Source organism: Triticum aestivum, chromosome 1B, assembly GCF_018294505.1.
Source record: "Triticum aestivum cultivar Chinese Spring chromosome 1B, IWGSC CS RefSeq v2.1, whole genome shotgun sequence".
In the NCBI taxonomy this organism is placed as follows: Eukaryota; Viridiplantae; Streptophyta; class Magnoliopsida; order Poales; family Poaceae; genus Triticum; species Triticum aestivum.
The window spans coordinates 138,970,345-138,996,540 of NC_057795.1; positions in this window are offsets into that span (position 1 = coordinate 138,970,345).

Sequence of the window (26,196 nt, forward strand, 5' to 3'; positions counted from 1 at the left end):
AATATATGGTCTGTAATGCTAATAAAAAGAATATGGGCTTCAAATATCCTTAAGAATTAGCAAATGGGCTGTAAATTATTGAAAATAATGGCTAATGGGTTTTATGCTGTTTTCCACAGATTTGGAGGCTGACTTCTAGGCCTACTAGGTTGACGATGACGCTGTCCTAAAATTTTTTTGACGCGTACACAAGGCTTTGTCAACTTAGTCAACACACAGCAGTGACTGTTGGATGTCCATCCAACAGCTGCCGTGCTTCTTCAATCTCTGATCTTCCTGCTCCAGCCGCCCAAACAAGCGCCGGCGGGACTGCCTGCTCCCTCCTCCCGTGGCTGGCTGTGCTCCCGCCAGGCCATCCCTCTAACCACCCACACATCCTGTTATTTTCCGGTGACGTCAGCCTCACCCCGCAGCCGACCAGTCAGCGCTTATACTCCCCTCAGCATGGGCATCCACTGTGGTGGCTTCGCCGGCTCCGGGTGGTTCTCTTCCTGGGCCTCGCCCTCGTCCACCGCGTTTGTGCTCTCGGCGCGGGGAGGTCAACATGGTCAACAAACAACAGCCATCGGAAGAGGCTGATAGTAGGGGCCCACATAGGGGAATGCCTCCTTATTACACGCAAAATAATGATTCCTCCACCTGATAGCTGGGACCCACCGGAAGGGCTTCTGTATTTCGCGAAAAAAAATGTTCCCCCCGCTGTCAGCTTGGACCCACCACAAGTGCCTCCTTATTACGCACAAAAAAATGAATACCCCCTGCTAGCTGGGACTCACCTTCGTTGGAGGCTGACTTGTGGGCCTAATAGGTTGACGGGGATGGAGGGCTTTGTCAACTTAGTCAATATGAATTATTCTAGCTCCAGTGACCGTATGATGTCCATCCAACGGCCGTAGTGCTTCTTCAACCTCTGGTCTTCGTGCTCCAGCTGCCCAAAGCAGCGTCGGTCGTGTCGCATGCTCCTGCCTCCCGCGGCCGGTTGTGATGCCGTGGAGGCCTCACCGCCCCCTACTACTCCCACCGCTGGCCAGGCAATCCCTCTACTCACCCACACCCCCTATTATTCTGCGGTGATGCAGCCTCACACCGCAGCCGAACCAGTGAACCCTCGTACTCCTCTTCGCGTGGGCATCCACTATTGCGTCTTCCCCGGCTCCGCGTCATCCCCTTCCTAGGCCTCGCCGTCTTCCACTGCCGTGGTGCTCTCGGCATGGTGTGGTCAATGACCGACTTCCATCGGAAGAGTATTGTACGTGGAGAGGCTGACAGCTGGGTCCACAAAGTGCCTCCTTATTATGCACAAAATAATTATTCCTCCACCTGACAGCAGGGACCCACCGGACGGGCCACCATATTTTGTGAAAAAACATTTCCCTCCGGACTGCTGGGACCCACTAGCTACACCTTCCCACGCAAGGAAGTGCGTCTGGGAAAAAAACGATTTGCCCCCCTGACTGCTAGGACCCACCAGCTACATCTTCGCACGCAAGGAAGTGCCTGACAGTCGGGACCCACCTGGTCGAAACGTACGTAGCGTTGTCATTCTGGTCGCGAACGTGTACATACATACTGGTCGTGTAGAGGCGCGCATGCGTCGTAGTAGAGGCGCGCACGTAGCATGTACACGTACGTACAACGGCCAGGGTGCAAGAAAGAAAATACGGCCACGTACGTACATACGGGCGGGGTCTCGAACACCTACTCGCGCATACGTACGGCTAGGGCTCATGTACATGGCCGGGTCAGAACGGAGAAACATCATCATCGTCGTGTTCATGGGGAGCCAACCGGCTGAGTCGGAACGGAATGCGTCGTCGTGTTCATCGGGAGGGCTTGGACGGAACAGGCGATGGAAACGAGGCCTGGCGTTCCGCATAACAGAGGAAACGGCCTTGTGTTTAACCGGCCACGTTCGAAACGGGGTCCTGTTCATTGGGAGGGGTCTGGCGTACCGCAAAACGGAGGAAACGGACTTGTGTTGGACCTCCTACGGTCGAAACGGGGTCCTGTTGATCGAGAGGGGCGTGGCGTACCGCAAAACGGACGAAACGGACTTGTGTTGGAGCGCTACGGCCGAAACGGGGGTTCTGTTCATTCGGAGGGGTGTGGCGTACCGCAAAACGGGACTCCACGGGATACTGTTCATCTCCACCATCGACCTCCTCCAGCCTCCACGGGCTACTATTCATCCACCGTCGACCTCCTCCAGCCTCCACCTACGACTGTTCATCCACGGGCTCCTGTTCATCCAGCCTCCACCACGCGCTACTCCATCGGCTACTGTTCAACCACCCCTCTCCACGAGCTCTTGTTCAACCACCCCTCCACGGGCTACTATTCATCCACCTCTCCACCGTCTACTGTTCATCCAGCCCTCCACGGGGTCGTCCTGTTCATCCAGCCCTCCACAGGGTCCTGTTCATCCAGCCCCAACCGGCTCGATCAATCGGGGTCCTGTTCATCCAGAGGCAACGCCATGGGATCCTGTTCATCCACCCCCACCGCTCACTGTTCATCCAACCCTCCCCCCCCCCCGCAACGCTCACTGTTCATCTAGAGGCAGCATCGATCGGCTTAAGTTAGTAGCAGTAGCGAAGGAATCGCCCAATCGGGTTCAGTTAACAGCCATCGATCGATCGCTCGGGTTCAGTAATGCGTAGCCTACGGTGCAATCGCTCGGGTTCAGTTAGAGCCTAACGCCTCGCTCGGGTTCAATTAGAGCCCAACGCCTCGCACACATGCATGTACGTGTACGAGAGAAACGCGCATCGCTCGGCCCCGACCACCCACCATAACTGCGAACACCCCGATATTTTCCTCGCCTTCGCTTCTACCACGGTTTTTTCCGTCATGGACGGACCAAAGAATGTCATGCAGCTGCATCTCCTGCCCGCCCAGGACGAAAAGCCCATTTTCTGTCATGATTTTTTGTCATAGAAGTAGGACCCCACCACATCTATGATTATACCGGGTTTTGTCACAATTATCGTCATAGAAGTGTCATAAGTATGACAGAAAAAATATGTTCGGCCCAAAATGTCACGGATGTGTCTTTTTTTGTAGTGTTATCATCCCACAACTCTTTCACGCACTCATTTGGCTAACTACTGTGCAGTTTTTCCTTTGTTTCATTGGCAGAACCTACCAAATATGAAGAAGCCATGAATGATACGGATTGGATGAATGCCATGCAAGAGGAGTTGGTGTAATTTGAATTGAATGATGTATGGGAACTGGTTGACAAACCGAATCCCAAGAAGCACAATATCATTGGCACAAAATGGATCTTTCGCAACAAGCAAGATGAAACATTGCGGTAAGAAACAAAACACGACTTGTTGCTCAAGGGCACACACAGGTAGAAGGTATTGATTTCGGTGAAACATATGCTCCTATTGCATGCCTTGAGGCAATTTCCATTCTCCTTGCTTGTGCAAATTACAATGATATCTTGCTATATCAAATGGATGTGAAAAGTGCTTTCCACAATGGTGAAATTGATGAGGAAGTTTATGTTAGATAGCCACCTAGCTTTGAACATCCTGAGCTTCCTAAGAAAATTTTCAGGTTGAAGAAAGCTTTATATGGGCTAAAGAAAGCCCCTAGAGCTTGGTATGACACCCTGAAGATGTTTTTGCTCGACAAAGGGTTCAAACCAGGATCCATAGATCCCACACTTTTCACTTGTGTAGTTGACAATGATTTATTCGTCTATCAAATCTATGTGGATGATATTATCTTCGATTGTACTAACAATGCTTGCAACTTAGAATTCGGGAAAATGATGTCCGATAAATATCAAATGTCCATGATGGGCGAACTCAAATTCTTTCTCGGACTACAAATTCGTCAACAAGCGAATGGTATCTTCATTTCTCAGGAAAAATATCTGACAGAGTGCCTGAATAAGTTCAAAATGCAAGATTCCAAAACGAAGGGCTATAAAACTCCAATGCCCACGAATGGTAAGCTAGATGCAGATGTGTACTGTAAGGTTTATGATCAGAAAGCCTATCGTTTGATGATTGGATCTCTTCTTTACCTATGTGCATCCAGACCTAACATTATGTTGAGTGTTTGCATGTGTGCCTGCTATCAAGCTGCATCGAAAGAATCGCATCACCAAGCGGTCAAGCTCATTCTGAGATATTTATCTCACATCCCCACCTTAGGTTTATGGTATCCTAAGGGAGCATAGTTTGATCTTGTTGGTTATTCAGACTCAGATTGGGCTGGCGACTTGGTTGATAGGAAATCTACTTCGAGGACATGTCATTTCCTCGGTAGATCATTGGTCTATTGGTCTTCAAGGAAGCAAAATTGCGTATCATTGTCTACGGCTGAGGCCGAATATATTGTTGCTGGCTCTTGTTGCACTCAGTTATTGTGGATGAAGCAGACACTAAAGGATTATGGCATCAAGGTCAAGCATATCCCTCTATATTGTGATATGAGAGTGCCATCAAAATTGCACACAATCCTGTGCAGCACTCTTGCACGAAGCACATTTCCATCAGACATCACTTTATTCACGATCATGTGCCCCGAGAGGATATTGTCATCAATCACGTCAAGACCAATGATAATCTCGCTGATATCTTCACCAAGCCTCTAAACGACAAAAGATTCTGCGCGTTACGGTGTGAGCTAAATATCCTAGACCTCGCAAACATGCAGTAAGCTAGACTCGGCACCCATGCTAACACTTTCACATGTTTGAAGGAATGGGTGCATAACACTCGAAGAGTCTGAAACTTTCGACAAAGTGAAAGTTTATTTTTGAGAGTGAATACATTAACGAAGAACTAGACTAACCAGGTGCCACGATAATTGTGCAACGCTCAGGGCCATACGTTCTTATATGGTGGGTTAAGCCACCACAATTTCCTTTCATTGAATTTCTCTTCGATTCGATGGATTTGATTTCTGTCCGAATGCATTTCTCTCATAGCTATTTGTTCGTAATTTTGTTCTCTGCTGAGTGAAATGTCACGACCGGTTTTTTCGGGTAATAAATTTCCAGAAAAGACCGTCGTGCTCATCAGCCCCAGGATTACTGTTAGCTGATGAGGCTCCAACTTGATACAGAAATTCCAAGCCGAAAACAAAATATGTAGTACAAGACCATTCTGGCCTGTGAGTACAACAAATGGTTTCTAGTGGTTGATGGCGGAAGCGGGTTGTGAAACATCAGTGTCTATGGGACTCCATTTCCCACGGGAACAGCTGACCAGGTTAAATTCCTATCTTCGCGAGGCGGCTATCTCCCTTGAGTGGGTTCCGGGGCTGGCATCGCATCGCTCATCTCCGTGCACGATAATCTGGCCAAGACAATAGCCAGGGACAAGCCAGTGAGTACTTTGAATGTACTCACAAACATTTTGAACATAGGTATAATATAACAATGATGTGCTGAAAATATTTTATGCTCATGACGTCAGTCACAATAGATAAATGAAACTCTGATGCGTGCAAGCAAGTTACTTATAAAATTGCAATGACATAGTAGTATAAAAATTGTATGAAATAAATAATAAGCAATGCCACAGTCGGGCGTCTTAGCGACACCACACAAAGGGCTTTAAAAGAAATGCCACAGTCGGGCGTCTGAGCGACACCACAAAAAGGGCTTTAAAAGAAATGCCACAGTCAGGCGTCTGAGCGACACCACATAAAGGGCTTTAAAAGAAATGCCACAGTCGGGCGTTTGAGCGACACCACATAAAGGGCTTTAAAAGAAATGCCACAGTCGGGCGTCTGAGCGACACCACATAAAGGGCTTTAAAAGAAATGCCACAGTCGGGCGTCTGAGCGACACCACAAAAAGGGCTTTAAAAGAAATGCCACAGTCGGGCGTCTGAGCGACACCACAAAAAGGGCTTTAAAAGAAATGCCACAATCGGGCGTCTGAGCGACACCACAAAAAGGGCTTTAAAAGAAATGACGCAGTCGGGCGTCTGAGCGACACCACAAAAAGGGCTTTAAAAGAAATGCCACAGTCGGGCGTCTGAGCGACACCACATAAAGGGCTTTAAAAGAAATGCCACAGTCGGGCGTCTGAGCGACACCACATAAAGGGCTTTAAAATAAACAATCATAGTGAATATCCCGGAGGTAGAACCATCCCAGAGATACTTGGTAATAACAATAATATCACGGGTTAGTCAACAATAATAATAATCATAGATATCACAAGTCTCGAGTAGTAATTCCATCTTCTGGTTAACAGCTTCATCTCCGAAGACCGACACTAAGACCGACACTAGACCCATCCCAGACTGTAATCCTTAACCAAGGACACGGCTATTCGAATAGGTTTATCCTCTGCAGAGGGTGTACTCTTTACCCATGAGTAACAGATTTCTTTAGTCCACCGGGACTAATTCCGTCTATGGTCTTTTTGTTGAAAACACACCTAACTTGCACACACCAGCTTATCACACACGTGTCTGGAATCACCCACGGCACCTGTTAAGCAAACTCTAAGTGGGGAGGCTACAACCTCGCGTAGCATGGGATCAAATTTATATCGCGCGCTCTAAGGGGTGGCCTCCCCTCTCGGTCCCAACCGGAAACACCCATGCCCCCGGACCAGGTGGCCTGCCTACCAGCTACAACCGGTATCTTCCACCATGGCCTCTCTATACGGTGTGTGCTAGAAAGAGGTTGACAACTTACTGAACCGTACTCTACTTGCTGTAGAGACGAGTGGTAGTACGAAACAAGTATGGGGGTTACTGGAACAAGACTCGATCTACGGTCGACTCAGGAGGTTTAGGTATTCCCTGCATGATTAGTATAACGAATATATTTCATCAAACAGAGTCACCACTCATGTCACCTTACCCAGACAAAACCGTCCCGACGGAGACCGGCGACAAACTCATACCTACCCAAGGCAGAGGTTTTCCCGGTTTCCTGCCGGTATGCATGCAAAGCTCATGAGGGTGATTATCATCACAAGTGTGTCCATTACCAACAGCATGGAAATCAATAACATGCACCCATGCATATGATCATATCACATGAAATAACAAGTCCTTCGAAATGCGGTGGTGTTACAAATGCATCAACGATCACTCCAAAAATATTATCCCGGGATTCAGAATGCTTGCCTTCAATGTGTGGAAAGGCAGGGTGCTCTCCAAACTTTTAAAAGTTTCTTCTCTCTCCCAAAAATCCTATTTGGAAATATATTTGAATTAACACACACTTCAAAAACAGAACAAAAAAGTTGATTGAAAAATTTTCGAATAAATCTTAAAATAAACTAGATCAAATTTTAAGAAGGTAGGAAAAAGAATCAACTCATTTGGACTTATATTTAAAAAGTTAGAGCCAGTCAAAAATTTGGTCAAAATCTGTTTTTAAATAAAACAGAAAAAGAAAACGTTTCGGAGGGGAATACGCTTTCGGAGCGGGGAAAGCGTACTAGGGATAATACGCCTTCACTTAATCTCACGTGGTCAGCGCGGGGTGTCGCTGACAGTGGGCCCGCCTGGCCCACTGGTCATGTTTGACCAGTCGCCGCGCGTCGTCTCCCTCCTCTATCCGAGCGGAGCGGGGCTCCGGCGATCGTCGCCGGCGTTTGGCTGCTCCTCGCGGGCTCCAGAGGGTAGGGATGGATGCGCACGGCCGGGGCGGTCCTCCCGGTGGTCGTGGGGTTGTCGGAGGTGGAGGGAGCTGCCGGCGGCGAGCTCCGCGGCGGAGGAAAGCTTCGGTGGCGAAGTGACTTTGTGGCGGCGATGGTTCCCGATCAAAATCAAGTAGTGGGAAAGGTTCATGGGAGGATGAGGAAGTTCCTGGCGAAGAGAACGGAGAGGGGGAGGTACTGGAGGTGCCGGATTGGCCGGGGCGGTGGCGGCGGCAGGAGTTGCCGGAGATGAGGAAGGAGACCTCCCCGGGTCGAATGCGAGGCAGGGGAGCGCCATGGGGGTAGCATGAGGTCGCGTGCGTGCTCAGAGGGGCTCGGGGTGTCTATTTATAGCGCGCCAAGGTCGATTCCGCGGCGGTGGGGATAAGCTCTCCGGCGAACCGTTTCTCTGTAGCTAGGGCGACGTGGCGGCGAAGAACGCTAGCGGACACCCGTGTGGATGAGCTCGGGCTGTTCCGGGGCCAGGTGGCGAGCGGGCGAGGCTTGGGCGGCGCTGAACGGAGCAGGGGCTGTCGGCGGCGGCGGCGGCTAGCGCTTGGCCTGCCGGGCGCGGCGGGGGCTGCTTGGCGCGTTGCTGCGAGGAGGGGAGCGCGTGGCGTGGTGCTGCAGAGCGGGCCAAAGCCGTGGGGGCCAGTGTGTCGGCTCGGCCGCGTGGCTGCAATTGGCGCGCTCTGGGCGCGTCCAGTGCACGCACACCAGATGTTCGACACAATGCCGCGGCATGCTACAGAGCTTGGTTGAGACTGGCAATTAACAGACCTAGGTTAGGAGAAGCGGGGAGTCTAGTGGACATGCTGGTTTGATCAGAGGCGCAAGCTCACAGTGCAATGCCACAATTCATGACAAAACAGAACATGTCCACAGGGTGTTTGACAAAATGCCAATGGCACTTAGGCAAGTCTTGGGGTGGCCAAAAACTCCAGATGGGGGTCTCTGTGGAAGAAAGAGAGGGTGGTGATGTTAGTTGGCCAAAAGCAGAAACTTGTTAGTGCAAGTTTTGCAAAACTACATTTCTGGACAGGAAATAAATAGCATTATTTCATGAACCAAAAATGATCCAAATGGTGCATGCTCCAGGACTTAAGGGTTTAACATGGAGGACTACAAGTAGGAGAAATAATTAAGGTTATAGGAGCAACTAAAATGGTGGTTGTTGTACAAATCCTCAAATTGGACCAGAATGGAAATGAGGTTGATTCACTCAATATTTTCAAAGAACAACCCTGGATTTTTGCACAAAGTGGAATAATAGGCTCCTACTGACCTCCCTTAATTTTGGTAGAAGTTTTGAATGAATACTTAAATAGGTTGTAGTGCAAAATGCACTCTGGACCAGAGAAGAAAAATTGAGTGCAGGGCTCAAAATATTTCATGAATGAAATATATTTTTGCATAAAAGTGATTTAAAAACATCACATGACATCTCCAAATTTTTGTGGAAATTTTAAGTGAATCTATCAAATGGTTGTAGTTCAAATATGGTCAATTAACCTTGAAAACCCATTTTCAAGAAAATAAAGATCAAGCAACTTAATTATTTAATTAGTTATACTGATAAAAGTAAAGTTTTTCTTGAGAGGTTAAAATAAGTCCAACAACATTTTTTAAAAGTTTTCTTTTTGGAAAAACTCATCATAACAGGGAAGGAAATGATTAAAAAAATCAAAAGTGGAGCTCAAAAATTCAAAGTTTTAAATCCTGGCAAAATTTTAATTTAATAAAACAAAGCCAAATTTTTGGGGTGTCACATGAAATGCCTAGGGCCCTAGTTTTCCCTCTAATCTATCGCTTCCAGTCTATGCTGATCCTTCTGCAAGTCAAATTCTCTTCTAGTCCATGCTCGGGGTCATACAGATCTTTCCTCATGAGTTCCCAGACTTTCCTACTATGAAGAACATCGGCTGTTTCAATCAAATTTTGCAAGTCATCGAAGACTATGGTCTGACGCATGTCCTAGGCTATCAGCATCCATGGAACAAGGAGATTATTCTTCAATTTTATGCAACATTATATATCTCCGGCGATGAGTCAGATAGCACAAAATGGAATGTGGAATCGATGACAAAAAGGAAAGCGAATCAAATGCTCTGCTATGGACTTCGTATCTCACTTTCATTTCCCTCGGTTTGAACATGGCAAAACTGAGATTCGGGTTCATAACATTGATGCCATCTCTGATGTAGATTTCTGATGTACAATGGATGAAGATAAGATTCATGATTACAATGGACCTCCTCTACCTGAGCACTTGACATTTGACAATCAGACATTATATAACATTCTCACATACACCCTCTGCCCACTGGCTGGGATGAATACTGATAATGCTATATCTGATGTTCTTCGGAACACCATCCATGACATCTCCCAAGGGTTTATCTTCGATGTTGAAGACATGTTCTTGCGCATCCTAATGGATTCAACTCAATGTCGTAAAATAATCAAAGTATTCACGCCATGGATCCAGAAAGTGGTTGACTATGCACGGAAGACCGAATATCTTGCTAAAGTCAATCACAAAAGCTTCATTCCTCCTGTGCGTGATACGCTGAGAGTAATGGAAGATTTCTCTTCAAGAAAAGCTCCAGAAGCAAGTCATAATTGTCATACTACCTTTAATGCCCCAAAGCTGCCCCAGCGTGATCGTCTGCCAAACACTCAACCGCCTTCACATCTCGGAGTGAGCATGCGCACTCAACAGTTGCTATTGAAGCACATGGCCGAAGATCATAAAAAAGAGCATCTGGCTACCAAACTTAATGCTATTCACAACCAAACAAAAGTTGTGCATATGATTACAGTATTACTTCGGAAAATTTTCTCCAAGAAGCAACTCAACAAATCTCACCACCAAGAACTCTATCAGTACATTGATCAAGGGTTTACTGCTAAAGATTATCAAGATCGCTCCACTCCACCTTTGCCAGCTCGTGAACCTACTAGGAATTTACTTCGAATTCAGCTACGCAAATTACTTGACGAATCAGAAGCAACACCGCCTACTGAAAAACTTGCTGAAGCAAATCCTCTGCCCCACAAGACGCTCGAAGCTGATCCAAATGTACCTTCCTCTTCCAAGACACAAGTCAGTTTAGAAGGATCAGCTGCTGCTGCCACTGAAGATGAAGATGTTCCAGACACTTCCGAACCAGAAACTTCTTCAGGCAGTTCTTCAGGTGATGCCTCAGAGTGAATCAGATTCACCACTTTCTCACACTCATGTTTTTCATCACCTTTTTGACAATAGTTGACAAAAGGGGGAGAATAACATCGATAGTTTGATAGATTTGCTCTGTTGGATTTAGTGTTTGTGTTCTTTTCTTGCTCTATATTTTGAGAGAATTACGCCATTTTGTGTGCTCTGATGTAAAACTTCTGTTATGGGCTGTAATATTAATATCCCCGCCTAATGCACTATTCTCTGTTGAAGCTTATTGTTTTTTAGGTTTAATTATTAACAGAAGTTATGAATGATTGCACTTTACTCTTGTTGGATTATCTATCATAAGTGTGAATCATTACCTCGTATGATTGAAAATTCTCCACACACTCAAATGAATTGCGAGGGATTTCATTGAATATCAATTGACCCTTCATACATCCAGGGGAGCATATTTCATCATCGAGTCAAGTAACGCAAGTTCACTCTTGTTCGATCTATGATTTACTTATCTATTTTCACTTTGATGATTATCTGTTTTGTCAACAACCATCCAAAAAGGGGGAGATTGTTGGTGCAATGATAGGCCCCTTATGTTTTGGAGTTTGTTGACGTAAACAGTTTGGGACTTATGTGTTTGCTAGTGCACACAAAGTAACAGGTCCCTAGAGTAATCGAGAAGTTTGATGAAAAACGATGAAGATAATCTCCCTGCATAGTAGCAAAGGTTATCACCGAAGATAAAGCTATCAAGAGTGACCCCTAAAATTGATGAAGTCGAAGCAATCGGTTCGATGCTTGTTCGAAGCAAATAACTGCGTTCGAGGAAGAATGAAGATGAACTGAAGATGTAGCATTTATTTCGTTCTTCTTCTTCTTTCATTGAGTCATAGGACCACCATACTATTAAGAGGGGTATAGCGCTTTGAAGCTTTGATTCTCTGATGCTAAACCCAAAACCTATGAAAGATGTGAGAGAAATCTCTTTGTGCTCCGAGAAAATACTTGCCAGCAAGCGATTGTGATCTTCCTCGCTGCGAGAGATTTGCCTTGGACCGAGGAGTTAGCATTACTTGTTCCTCAAGTAATGTTACCCACTACTAGGAAAAGGCCTACTAATGGCGCACCAGTTTTGCCTACTAATGGCGCACTACTGGTGCGCCATTAGTATCACGCTACTAGTATTTTTTACTAATGGCGCACCACGCAGTGCGCCATTAGTATAGAACACCATGCGCCATTAGTATGCCTCCCAGGGGGCCATATGTAACCATGTGCTTTGTCATACTAATGGCGCACTATGGGGTGATGCGCCATTAGTATCCTTTGGCATACTAATGGCGCACTCTGTAGTGATGCCATTAGTATCCTTTGGCATACTAATGGCGCACTCTGTAGTGATGCGCCATTAGTATCCTTTGACATACTAATGGCGCACCTTGAGGTGATGCGTCATTAGTATGAATAATAGTTTTTTTTTAATTTTCTGATTTTTGCACAGGTTACAAAATATATTATTGGACAGAATATAGACAGCAGCACACAACAATAGCAGATTCATCGAATACAATAGAATATTAGTCTCCGAATACAATTCATCATATTAGTCTCCGAATTCAAAAGACTGAACAAAGATAAAACATTACAAGTCTCGAGACCGCGAGTATCGAGTTTGTCTTCACATTACAAGTCGATATCGACCATCTAAACTACCATCACATAGAAGAGAGCTCCGGTCATCACGATGAGCATCATCGCGATGAAACTGGTCTTCATCTGGTTCCTCCAACGCTCCCTCCTCTCTCCCGCTAGATAGCGGGCGTATCTAGATTCCGCCTCCGCCCTAGTGGTGTACCCTTTGTAACTGTTACCGCTGAAACGGTGAACCTGTCTCCGACACTCCTCCCAGTCGTCGTAGACTCCGGGAACCTTACCCTTATACACGACATACGACGGCATCTCTATGCACAAGCCAAACAACAGACAATACATAAGCAATATATAAGTATGCAACAAAAGGATCGGAAGAGAAAAGCAAGACATTAATAGCACGATTCATGGTCCTACTAATAAATAGCATCGATTACATCTAAGTTGAACGACTGTCCAAACCAAAGAGACATACAATTCATTAAAGTTTAATTACAACATGAGCCAATCAATGTTTCATAACTACACATCACTACTTTCGACTTGACTCATGGGACAGGAGCGTGGATGAAGCCGCCGTCTGTCGTGATGGTCATGAAATCGCTGGCGTTGTCAGCCTGCATTTGTAGCATTCCGTCTATCTCACTGTTGGACGATTGATATCTGAGGAAGAACTGCCCCAAGGTATGAAGGACATCTTGATGGATGATGTCCGCAAACTCTGACTGGATGCGAAAGAATTCTTGTCTGATGTCCGCGTCCTGGATTGCCGACAAGCTCGCGGCCCAATCTTTGAGATTATCTGGTAGCAGAAGGTGATGATGGTCCCTTACGATCGCCCGCATGTGATGGAGGGCGTAGTAGGCATCCTTCTGACTGCCAGGTGACTGCTTGACGCAGCAGAACGTTGTATTGTGGGCGAACATGTGCTTGCCGTACTCACGAACTGCCCTGGTGAAGGTGCCTCCAGATTTGGCGTAGCCGGGGAGAACATCATCAAGAACTTTCTTGATATTTCTGTAGTCTATCTTGGAGTCACGGTTCGGGTCGAAATACGTGGCCATGGAATATTTCGGGCTTAAGAGGATGAGTGTGCAATGTGTGTCACTGCACAGAACACAGAATGTTAGAAAAAAAAAGAACGATCGAAATCTAAGAAATCATATGTTACGGGGCGGTTAAGGGATGACTTACTCGGGAAAGTAAGCCACGAGGAAGTTATCCTTATCTGGGTTTGCCAGAATGACGCCTCGAGGTGTGAACTCGCGACTTGGCAGTCCCCAGCGCTGCTCAAGAGCTTGGCACGCATGTAGAAGGGGTCGACTATCACGATGTCCAGGGTCTTGTCTCTAATGATCCACATCTCCATACTCAGCGAAAACAGCTGAACGAAGGTGTAGTGCAGCTGATGAAGGTTAAACATAGCAAAGATGTCATCAAACCGCAGGACGATCGTACCCCCGATGTTGCCATCCACAAAGCCCTTGCCCTCTGGCACCTTGGCCACGAAAACCGGCTATGCCACATCATTCTCTCTGAGAAGCCGCTTCTCCAAAGAAAGAACACTGTCATGCAGACTCCGCATAGCACCGTGAAAGTATGTTATGTCGACTAGAGGGGGTGAATAGGCGATTTTTATGAATTCTTCACTAAGGAATTTGCCGGTGAGGAAATTCCTTAGCGAAGAACTATTAGCAGCGGAATAAGTACTCAGAAGTAAGCATAACAGAATACAAGCATGGTCATCATGATGAAATGAAGACTAGCACAGAGTACAGAAAGCGTAATCACAGGATAACACAAGATGAAGACAAACAGACTGAAGAAATTGAACTGAGGAAATTGAGAAAGTCTTCAGTCAAAGTCTTCAAACACAGATATGAACAAACACTCAACACAGTAATGAGGAAATGAAAGGGTTGAGGAAATAGAACCAGTTAGGTTGGTGAAGATAATGATTTGGTAGACCAGTTCCAACTGCTGTCTCAGTTGTACGTCTGGTTGGAGCGGCTGAGTATTTAAACTCGAGGACACACAGTCCCGGACACCCAGTCACTGAGCACGCAGCTCAGGACACCCAGTCCTCACCGTATTCTCCTTGAACTAAGGTCACACAGACCTCGTCCAATCACTCGTGGTAAGTCTTCAGGCGACTTCCAAACCTTCACAGACTTGGTCACTCGGCGATCCACAATTCCTCTTGGATGCTCTAGACCTTGACGCCTAACCGTCTGGAAGAAGCACAGTCTTCAAAGCTAACAAGCATCGGATCCAAGCAGGATCAATTTCTTCAGTGATGCTCAATCACTTTGGGTTTGTAGGGGTTTGGTTTTGGGTTTTCCTCACTTGATGATTTTTGCTCAAAGTCCTTGGAGGATGGGTTGCTCTCAAATGACAAGTGTCAAGTTCTCTCGGAGCAGCCAACCAGCTAGTGGTTGTAGGGGGTGGCTATTTATAGCCTAGGGAGTAGCCCGACATGATAAGACATAAATGCCCTTCAATGATATGACCGTTAGGTGGATAAGATATTTTGGGACAGCTGGCGCGTAGTACAGCAACGGTCGGAAATTTGACTCTCAAATTCCTCAGGGCTATCATGTTCCTCACTGTGTAGGTAATTTGCACTGACGAATTCCTAACTCCTCAGTCAGAACAAATTCATCAGCGACCAGAAGAACTTCGTCTCTGTCACTGAAGAAAGTGACTGAACTGTATGAGATTTCCAAAGGCTTCACTCGAAGGGATTGGTAGGTGTAGGATTTTGAGTTGAGCATCACATGGAAATTTTTCCTTAGTATTTCCTCGACCCCCTTTAACAGTACGGTGTTTCCTATGACTCAAGAAGGAGAAAATGAAACTACGAAAACAAAAGTCTTCACGCTTCATGTTCCATAAATGAATACCAAGTCTTCAAGGTCACACCAATTTCTTCACTTTCAAAGTCTTCAGAAAGTCTTCAGAATATCAAAGTCTTCAGTTGAAGAACTTCATTTTTAGGGGTCGACTTTCTCTGTAAATATCAAACTCCTCATAGACTTATAGACCTGTGTACACTCACAAACGCATTAGTCCCTTAACCTATAAGTCTTCAATACACCAAAATCACTAAGGGGCACTAGATGCACTTACAATCTCCCCCTTTTTGGTGATTGATGACAACATAGGTTAAGTTTTCAACGGGGATAAACATATGAAGTGTATACACTGATATTGAGGAATTTGATTACAAGATATAGAAGAACTCCCCCTGAAGATGTGCATAGTGAGGAATTTGCTTTTGAGGCAATGCACATTTGAAGAGTTGAATCATGGAGATCTCCCCCTATATCTTGTAATTCATACACGCATTTGATATATAATATGAAGAATTTGAAATGCATGATGAAATATGGTGCCTGATGAGATTCAGCATGCGTGCAATGTCATTAACGAGGAATAAGCATGCAAAGCATAATGCAACAAAAGTATCAGCGCACCATCGGGTTTAAGATTACAACTCGATCCAAATAAAAGTTTCAGAAGAACGAGAGTTGTAACTTAAAAAAATGCCCTTAATATAGACCCGCTTGAAGACTAACTCAGATTTCTCCCCCTTTGTCATCAAATGACCAAAAGGATTGAAACTGAGGACTAACGCCCCTAAAGAATTTCAAGTCGATGGAGGAGCGCCAGCGTTGTCGGGATTGTTTGTTGTAGCAGGGCCTGCCGCAGTGTCGTCCAAATCTTCATACTCATCAGTGTCACGCGATGAAGAATAAGAGCTGGCCACCAGTGGAGGAATTTTGACCCTCTTGAATTTCTTCGGAGGAGGTGCAGACCAGTCAAATTCTTCCTTGAGACCCATAGTCTTCAGTTCTTCAGCGCTATAGACATGACTGAGGACAGCCCAGGTGCGGTTGAAGGTTTCATGAAGGTAGTATTGGTTCTTCTTCACTGCATTGTGTGTTGAGGTCATATTGTGAAGAAGTGCACCAAACTGACGCTTTACCCATTTGTGATTGCGATCAACCTTCTGATGAAGACTGAGGAGTAACTCACGGTCAGTCATCACCCTGGGTGCTGTGGCTTGAGGACTTTGCTTGGCTGAGGTATTTGCGGCAGAGTCATGTGTGGCAGAATCGTCATTGGTAGAGTAAGATGCAGCCTTGCGAAATTGACCATCCAATGGACGAATGCCTTCATCGATCACAGCAGCGGCCTTGCCTTTATCATCAGCTGATGAAACTGTCCGTTTGAGGACTTCAATGGGAGGCAAGTAGCTACCGTGGTTCAGAGTGTCAGCTTTGTAATTCAGTGAAGATCTTGCCCTGATGAATCTCATAATCCAAGGAGCATAGGGCTTCAGCTCGAATGGTGACATAGCAATATTGGCCAGAGTCCTCATGAAGAAATCATGGAAGTTGACGGGAACGCCATGAATGATGTTGAAAAGCATATTCTTCATGATGCCAACGACTTCTTCATCATTTGAGTCGTGGCCTTTGATAGGACTCATTGTCTTCGTCAGAATTCGATAGACAGTCCGAGGCACATAGAGTAATTCCTTGACGAGGAATTTGGTTCGTGGGGCCTGCCTTGGCTTCAAAGGCTTCATCAGCACTTGCATATAGTGATTTGAAAGTTCTGGTTCGTTGTAGATACAACGAGCATCATCAAGTGGAGGACTGAGTGGTAGAGCACGAAGCAATTCAGTTGCTGGTGCCTTGTAGTGAGTATTTTCAGACATCCAGTCTAATACCCATGAGTTCACGTCTTCAGCGTCTCCGGTGATGTGCAGAGTTGCATAGAATTGAAGAATGAGTTCTTCATTACAGTCACAGATATCAATGCAGAAATTCAGAAGTCCTGCGTCGTGAAGAACACTGAGGACTGGCTCAAAGCCGGGCAGAGACTCCATGTCCACATGAGGAATATGTGCATGATCGAAGACTTTGTCTTTGTTGAAGAGCACTGAGGAATAGAAATTGGCTTGGCTGGCAGTCCAGAAATGCCTCTTCCTTATGCAAGCAGAATCATATGGATTATAATCAGTGAAGAATACGTGCTCGGCAAAGAAATCTTCAGCTTGAACTTCTGTTTGCTTGAGAACGGATTCTTTGGCTTTGGCAGAGGGGTGTCAGTGAGTTGCATCACCACCTCAGGAATCGCGAGCTCAGGTTCTTCAGGCTGAGGAATTTCTTGTTCCTCAACAGGTGCAGTCTGAGGATCAGCAGCAGCAGGTTCATCAGCACTAGTGGCTGGAATTTCTTCATGGACAGATGAAGTGGGATGAGTTTCTTCAGAGCCCATTTGAACAGTTGGAGCAGGGGACTGAGGTATCTGTTGGATTGGGGTGAAGAGTGGAGTATTTGGATGCTGACTTTCCCAAAAGTCATCGTTCATCACTGGCGTTGTGCTTCCAATATCCACATCTTCTTCAAGTTCCTCAACACCGGCCTCTTCAGCTGTGAACTGAGGCATAGGCGAGGAAACGATTGGGGTTGAAGGGATTGCTTCCACTTCAATTTCTTCATCAATCTGCTCTGACGAAGCGGCAGAATGATTTTCTTCATCAGATCCGCTTGGGATCTCATAGTCTTCTCCAAAAGGAACAAGGTCCTTTGATGGCATGGAGGAAATCGGAACAGCATCAATTGGATTTTTGAGTGAGCTGGTCATTGGCTTCATTTTCTTCGCAGCCGAAGAGTTTGACGCAGCTGATGCCTTCCTTTTCTTCACTGCAGCTCGCTCTGCAGCCTTGGTCTTCTTCACATCAGAGGCAGATGGAAGAATTGGAGTTGGCGTTGGCGCAGGAGGAGCTGAGGAATCTGGTTCATTTTCTTCAGGCGCACCACTAGTGGATGCCCTGGCAATTTCTTCAGCGGCTGGAATGGGATCATCAGCCCTGGAACTGGCATTTTCATCAGCAGCCTGAACTTCATCAGTGGTGCTGGCATGTTCTTCAGTCGGCTGAGCTGAGGCTCCAGCCTGAGGAATTTCATGTTGTGTTGGGGCAGCAACATTGGTGAATTTCTTTATCAGGTTGACGAATCTGACTTTGGCCCCTTGCCAATCAGCATAATAAGCATCGAAGTTTTTGTTGAGGTCTTGAATTTCAGTCTGGACCTTGAGAAGTTCCTCAGGTGTCACTCTGACAACATTTTTCTTCAGGAACTTCTCCTTTCTGTCTTGAGCTTTCTTGATCTCTCTTGCCTTTTCAAACTTCCATTTCTCTTCAGTGATGAAATGGGTCAACATATGACTTTGTCCAGGGGTCAGATGAAAATCAGGCATTGGGGTGTTTGGATCCTTGTGCCAGAGATCGATATAATCGAGGATTTTCCTTGGATCCAACAGCAGTGGCACAGATGTGCCTTTGGCTCTAGCGGCCTTCACCTGTCTGTCTCTGATGATTTCTGCAAGTTCATCATCAGAAGCTTCATCATCAGAAGGCACATGGAATGCTACCTGTTTCTTCTTTGGACTTGGCCGAGGACCTCGTCCAGCTGTTGCTTTGGTCTTCAACAGTGTGGGGCCTGATGAGGAAGTTGGTGCAGCTGAGGAACTTGCTGAAACACTAGAGGCAATCGAGAAACCAGCAGTCCTTTGACATGTAGCCAGATGCACAGGAGCTGAGGACTTTGAAGGAGTTATTGAGGACTTTGGTGGAGTTGTAGCAGTGTGAGGAATTTGCCATGAGGGCACTGTTGGTGAAGCACTTGGCTTACGAGCAGGCTTCTTTGGCATGGATTTCCTCGGTTTGACCGAGGCCTCAGTAGTAGTAGCAGTGGCAGAATCCTCATTGAATTTCGTCACTGCCTCCTTGGCTTGTCTTGCCAATTTAGCTTGGCGCTTAGCCCATTCTTCAGGAAAGTCCTCACCATGTTTGATGCTTGTGGGGTCAGCTACTTGGCCAGGTGCCAATGGAGCTCTTGGGCACGGAGGATTGAGGGCGAATTTCTTCATGTACTTTGGAGTCACATATCTGTATTCCCTCCATTCCCTTGCCCATCTCCGTTCAATCTTCTGAATGCGCACCTTGCGCTGATTTTTGTTTTCTTTGCCAAATTTTGCTTCATCAGGTGTGCAATAGTCAGCATAAATTTCCTCAGGGATTTCAAACGCAGTCATAACCTCAGGTTTCTTTCCTCCTTTCTGCGGCTTCTTACCGTCTGCCATATTCTTCAGTTGAGGAATTTGAACAATTGAGTTCTCTGAAGAAGTATGCAGTTTTTCTTTGAGGAACGCTGCAAATGAGTTAAGTTGATGAGAACCTAGTGATTCAGCAGCAGACATGAGTACCTGTGAACAGAGTACAGGTGCGAGGAATTCGGAGAGGTCATATGCGTTCTGAGAAGGTTTTTCGAAAAGAACAAGTTTTGAGGAATTTGACCAGATGAACCTTGAGGAATTTCACTAAGCGTTCTTGTCTTAGGTTCCAGAGTTGTACAGATCGAAGATCCACACAATTAGGGAATCTTGAAGAAAATGATTGCTTAGAGAAACAGTTCAAGATCATATGATGTGAGGTGTTCATATGTGTGAAGATTTGAAGAATAAACACCTTTGAAGATTTTGTAGTGTAAAATTTGGATCAACGAGGGTAGTAAAAGTAACTTTTAATTACCCTAAATGAAGAACACGACGAACTGGGTGTTGTAGATGTGAATCTCGTCTGTTCAGATCTTCCACGCCCTAACCTGGCAGAGGAAGACAGCTACGGCAGCGGCGGAGTGCAGATTTCCGCGGTCGGCGTGAGTACGACGGCGACGAGGTCGAGGCAGCGAAGCTCTTCCTCACCGGCGATGATGGAGTAGCGGCGGCGCTAGGGTTTGAGGAGCTCGAGCGGGAGAGAGAGGTCGAGCGGAGTAAAAGAAGTGAGGATGGAGAGAGGGGTATTTATAGAGGCAGTGAGAAACTGTTCGCCCGAAGATTTAGGACGAACATGCCCCTGACCATTCTCCTTCTCACGACATGTGTCACCCACGTACTGTGTAGTGGAGATCGTGTACGATCGTGGGTGAGTAAAATAATGCATCGTGGGATGCAGAACGGTTTGAGCGGCAAAACCAAAAATTTGGATAAGATTTGTTTTAAAGTTTCGTTCGCAATTTCTTCAGCTGACAAGGACACAGTGAAGATTTTGAACGAGTTTCAAATAGAACGCACATGAAGAATTTGTGAATAGATTGGGTTGAGTATAGCATAGAGGGGGAAGGGTCCGATCACATTCACTTAGCAGAAAAAGCAACTTGAAGAAATAGCTATAAGTGAATGCTGTAGAGGACATAAACTCATATATATATATATATATATATATATATATAGCCAATGAAGAAAAACGAAGGAAACAGTGAAGATTTTGAAAAGTTGAAGAATTTGAAAAACTGAAGAATTTCAAAACTGAGGAAAAACTCAAATTGAAGATTTTCAACTTTTTGTGGTGGCGTGACCCACCGTATAAGAATGATGATTTCAGACACCGCGTACAATTGTCGTAGGGTTCTGAGAATCAAATTCTTCATTAATTTCTTCACACTTAGAGTGTTATTCTTCATTGATTGAAGAAAAACGTTTCTTCATGTGTTGCACATCTAAGTCATCAATTTTGCATAAGTGTTAGGATGTGTGTCCTTTTCAAAGAACATTCGAAGATTCTAAGATATTTAGCTCACACCGCAACTTGCTAAATCTCTTCTCATCCAAGGGCTTAGTGAAGATATCAGCTAGCTGTTCTTCAGTCTTCACGTGCTCGATGGAGATGTCGCCCTTCAACACATGATCACGAAGAAAATGATGACGAATCTGAATGTGCTTTGTCTTCGAGTGCTGAACTGGGTTGTGAGCAATCTTGATGGCACTCTCATTGTCGCAGAGGAGAGGCACATTCTTCACGTTGACGCCATAGTCCTTGAGTGTTTGCTTCATCCAAAGCAGTTGAGCACAGCAAGAGCCAGCAGCAATGTATTCAGCTTCCACAGTGGACAGTGATACGCAGTTCTGTTTCTTCGAGGACCAACAGACCAAAGATCGTCCGAGGAAATGACAAGTGCCAGAAGTTGACTTGCGGTCCACACGATCACCAGCATAGTCAGAGTCAGAATATCCAATGAGATCAAAAGCAGAGCCCTTGGGGTACCATAATCCTAGTGTTGGTGTGTGAGCTAGATATCGAAGAATATGCTTCATAGCCTTATGGTGTGATTCCTTCGGTGCAGCTTGAAATCGGGCACACATGCAAACACTAAGCATTATATCTGGCCTAGATGCACATAAGTACAATAAAGAACCAATCATGGAGCGGTATACCTTGTGATCGAAGTCAATACCATTTTCATCAGTGCATAGATGGCCATTTGTGGGCATAGGAATTTTGACGCCTTTGCAATCTTGCATGCCGAATTTCCTCAGTACATCTTTGAGGTATTTCTCCTGAGATATGAATATGCCATTGCGCTGTTGACGAATTTGAAGACCTAAGAAGAATTTCAACTCTCCCATCATAGACATTTGATATTCTTCACTCATCATATAGGCAAATTCATCACTATAACGTTGGTCAGTACAGCCAAAGATAATATCATCAACATATATTTGGCACACAAACAGTTCACCATCATAAGATTTAGTAAAGAGAGTAGGGTCGAGTGAACCGGGTGTGAAGCCATTCTTCACGAAGAATTCCTTCAATGTATCATACCACGCCCGAGGGGCTTGCTTGAGGCCATAGAGGGCCTTATTAAGTCTGAAGACTTTGTCAGGATTCTTTGGATCTTCAAAACCTGGGGGTTGAGCAACATATACTTCTTCCTCAAGCTTACCATTGAGGAATGCACTTTTCACATCCATTTGATATAAGATGATATCATGATGGTTAGCATAAGCAAGTAATATGCGAATAGCCTCAAGTCTAGCAACAGGTGCAAAAGTTTCATCGAAATCAATTCCTTCAACCTGTGTGTAGCCTTGAGCTACCAGTCGTGCCTTATTCCTCACCACAAGGCCATTTTCATCTTGCTTGTTGCGGTAGATCCACTTTGTGCCAATGATATTATGCTTGCAAGGATCTGGACGTTTGACCAGTTCCCAGACATTGTTGAGCTCGAACTGATGTAATTCTTCTTGCATAGCCTGAATCCACTCCGGCTCCAAAAATGCTTCATCTACCTTGGTGGGCTCTGTGATAGAGACAAAAGCATAGTGCCCACAAAAGTTAGATAAATGTGAAGCTTTTGAGCGTGTGAGAGGACCTGGTGCTCTAATGTCATCGATGATCTTCTCCACTTGCACTTCTTTTGCAACGCGAGGATGAGCTGGTTGTCGCTGAGGAGTTTGGTCAGCATTTTCTTCAGCACCATTTTCCTCAGCATTTTCTTCAGGTGTATCAGCTCGATGTTCTTCATGAACTGGAATGAATTCTTCAGCAAATTCTTCAGTAGGAATGACATCCTCAGTTGCCTTGAACTTGATAGAATCCTCAGGTGCTGGTTCATCTAACACAGAAGGTAGGTGCTCTCTTTGCGAGCCATTAGTTTCATCGAACCGCACATCTACAGTGTCAACAATCTTGTGAAGAACAATGTTGAAGACTCTGTAGGTGTGCGAGTCCTTTCCGTAACCAAGCATAAAACCTTCATGTGCTTTCGGTGCAAATTTAGAGTTGTGGTGAGGATCTCTAATCCAACATTTAGCACCGAAGACTTTGAAATAACTCACATTGGGTTTCTTGTCAGTGAGGAGTTCATAGGCCGTCTTCTTGAAGAATTTGTGAAGATATACTCTGTTGATGATGTGGCACGCAGTATCAATTGCATCAATCCAAAAACGATGAGGCGTTTTGTATTCATCAAGCATAGTGCGAGCCATCTCAACAAGAGTTCTGTTCTTGCGCTCCACGACGCCATTTTGCTGAGGAGTATAGGGAGCAGATAACTCATGAGTAATACCAAGTTCATCAAGATAGTCATCAAGACCGGAATTCTTGAACTCAGTTCCATTGTCACTTCTGATGTGCTTGATCTTCACACCAAAGTTGGTTGAAGCCCTCGAGGAAAAACGTTTGAAGACTTCCTGCACTTCATGTTTGTAAGTAACAATGTGTACCCATGTATATCGAGAGTAATCATCAACAATGACAAAACCATATAGAGATGCAGCATTAGTGACTGCTGAGTAATGATTAGGTCCGAAGAGGTCCATGTGAAGCAATTCGAATGGACGAGTAGTGGTCATGATAGTCTTCGCTGGATGCTTGGCCTTGGTCATTTTTCCAGCTTCACAGGCTCCGCATAAGTGATCCTTGAGGAATTTGACATTCTCAATGCCAATGACATGCTTCTTCTTCGCAAGCGTGTGCAAATTCCTCATGCCTGCGTGACCAAGTCGTCGATGCCATAGCCAGCCTTCTGAAGCTTTTGCAAGTAGACACACGGCTGGTTGTGGTCCTGTAGAGAAATCAACAATATACAAATCTCCTCTCCTAAAGCCTTCGAAGACTTTGGAATTGTCAGCTTCCATAATCACAACACAGCGATACTTGCCAAAGACAACAACCATATCAAGATCACAAAGCATTGAGACTGACATGAGGTTGTATCCTAAGGACTCAACAAGCATGACTTTGTCCATGTGTTTATCCTTAGAGATCGCAACCTTACCAAGACCCAATACCTGACTTTTGCCTTTGTCAGCAAAGATGATGTGCTTCAGATGTGACGGTGATAAGGGAGCATCCATCAAAAGATTCTTGTCACCAGTCATGTGATTTGTACATCCACTATCGAGGACCCATTCAGTGGTTTTGGGTTGATCATCCTGCAGATGAATTAGTGTAACTTACAATCTCATATGCTTCATCAATGAAGAATATGATATCAAGTTCATCAGATGAATTTCATCAAGCAGTAAACAGATATAGCAGTAGGAGGACGTGTGAAAGTTTATTTCATCATGATTCGCCTGCGTCCTTTCAGGCAATTTTGTCAGGTCCCCAGCAAATTCTTCAGACGTTAAGGCACGTCTGGAGACCTGACCCTGCAGAAGAGATTAGTTCTTTTTCTTCACCACCCACATCTGAAGGGGTGGCAAAGAGTTCATCACTCTGCGAGCACCATACGAGAATGGTGGCATAGAAGCCAAACCATTTCGTTTCACATAAGAGGGGTTAGGGTAAGCATATGAATAAGCAGAGAAATTCTTCGAGGACTTATGAACATAATGGTTTGAAGAATAATGTGCATATTCATAGCCCTTAGCTCTACCCTGCGAAACAGATTTGTTAGCACGATGATAGTCATATGAGGACTTTGATCCATTTGAGAAATTTGATCCATGTGAGGAATTTTGTCCGTATGAGGACTTGGAACCATATGAAGAATTTGGTCCATATGAAGAGTTTGATCTGGGGTTCCTGTTCTTCACAGGTGGTGTCATGAGGACATTTACCTAAAGACTTTCAACATAACTTTTGGGAACCCAGATTTTCTTCATAGGGGAATCATTCCTGCAGTTAGTCCCAACATATCTAGCAAATACTTCACCATTCTGATTTTTGAACAGTTTATAGTTGGAGTCAAATGACTCATCAGAAGAATGAGGAGATTCACATGTAAAGCCAGATAAGTTAGATGGATCAACTGGAGGTCCCTTTGCAGCAACCCATGAGGTTTTGGGGTACTGCTCAGGCTTCCAATATGTTCCATCAGCATTAAGTTTCCTCTCAAAGGCGATACCCTCTTTCCTAGGGTTTCTGTTGAGGATCTGCTTTTTAAGCACATCACAAAGAGTCTGATGCCCTTTGAGGCTTTTGTACATGCCTGTCATGTACAATTCCTTCAGCCCTGCATCGTCAGTGATACTAGCAATGTCCTCAGATGAGGAATTAGTGATAGCAGAGGCAGGTGAAGAATTTGTAACAGTTGAAGCATTTGAACATTCAGGTGAAGAATTAGCAGATTCACGTTCAATGCACTTTAAGCATGGAGGAACAAATTCTTCCTGAGAAGCGCTGATTTGTTGAGCTAGTAATGAATCGCGCTCCTTCTGAAGATCTTCATAACTCACTCTTAGCTTCTCAAGATCTTGCTTTCTTTGAAGAAATTCATAAGAAAGTTTCTCATGATCAGATAAGAGAGTGTTATGATGACTTTGAAGGTTATCAAACCTAGACTGAAGTCTCTGAAGATTTTCAGTCAGGGCTTTAGTGCGATCCATTTCTTCACCCAACATATCATCACTTTTGTCTAGCATGTTTTGAACCTTTTCAAAAGCCCTTTGTTGTTTTACAGCAATCTTAGCAAGTTTAGAGTAGCTGGGCTTGAGATCCTCATCAGATTCATTTTCACTAGATTCAGAGGAGGTGTATTTGAGTACCTTTGCACCTTTTGCCATGAAGCAATAGGTGGGAGCGTAGTCATCATTATCTTCATCAGGCTTGTCGGTGGGGTCAGTTTCTTCAGTGTTGAAGATGGACTTGCTAACGAAAGCAGTAGCGAAGGCCAGACTCGCCACACCAGATTCGGATTCTTCAGACGCCTCCTCTTCCTCATGTTCCTCAGATTCAGCTTCAGAGTCCATTTCCTTGCCAATGAATGCCCGAGCCTTCTTGGAGCTGCTCTTCTTGTGAGATGAAGACTTCGAGGATTTTGATGACGAAGATTTTGACGATTTCTTCTTCTTCTTCGCATCATCAGAACTGTAATCCTTGTATTTCTTCTTCTTCAATTCCTTTTCCCACTGAGGACAATCTTGAATA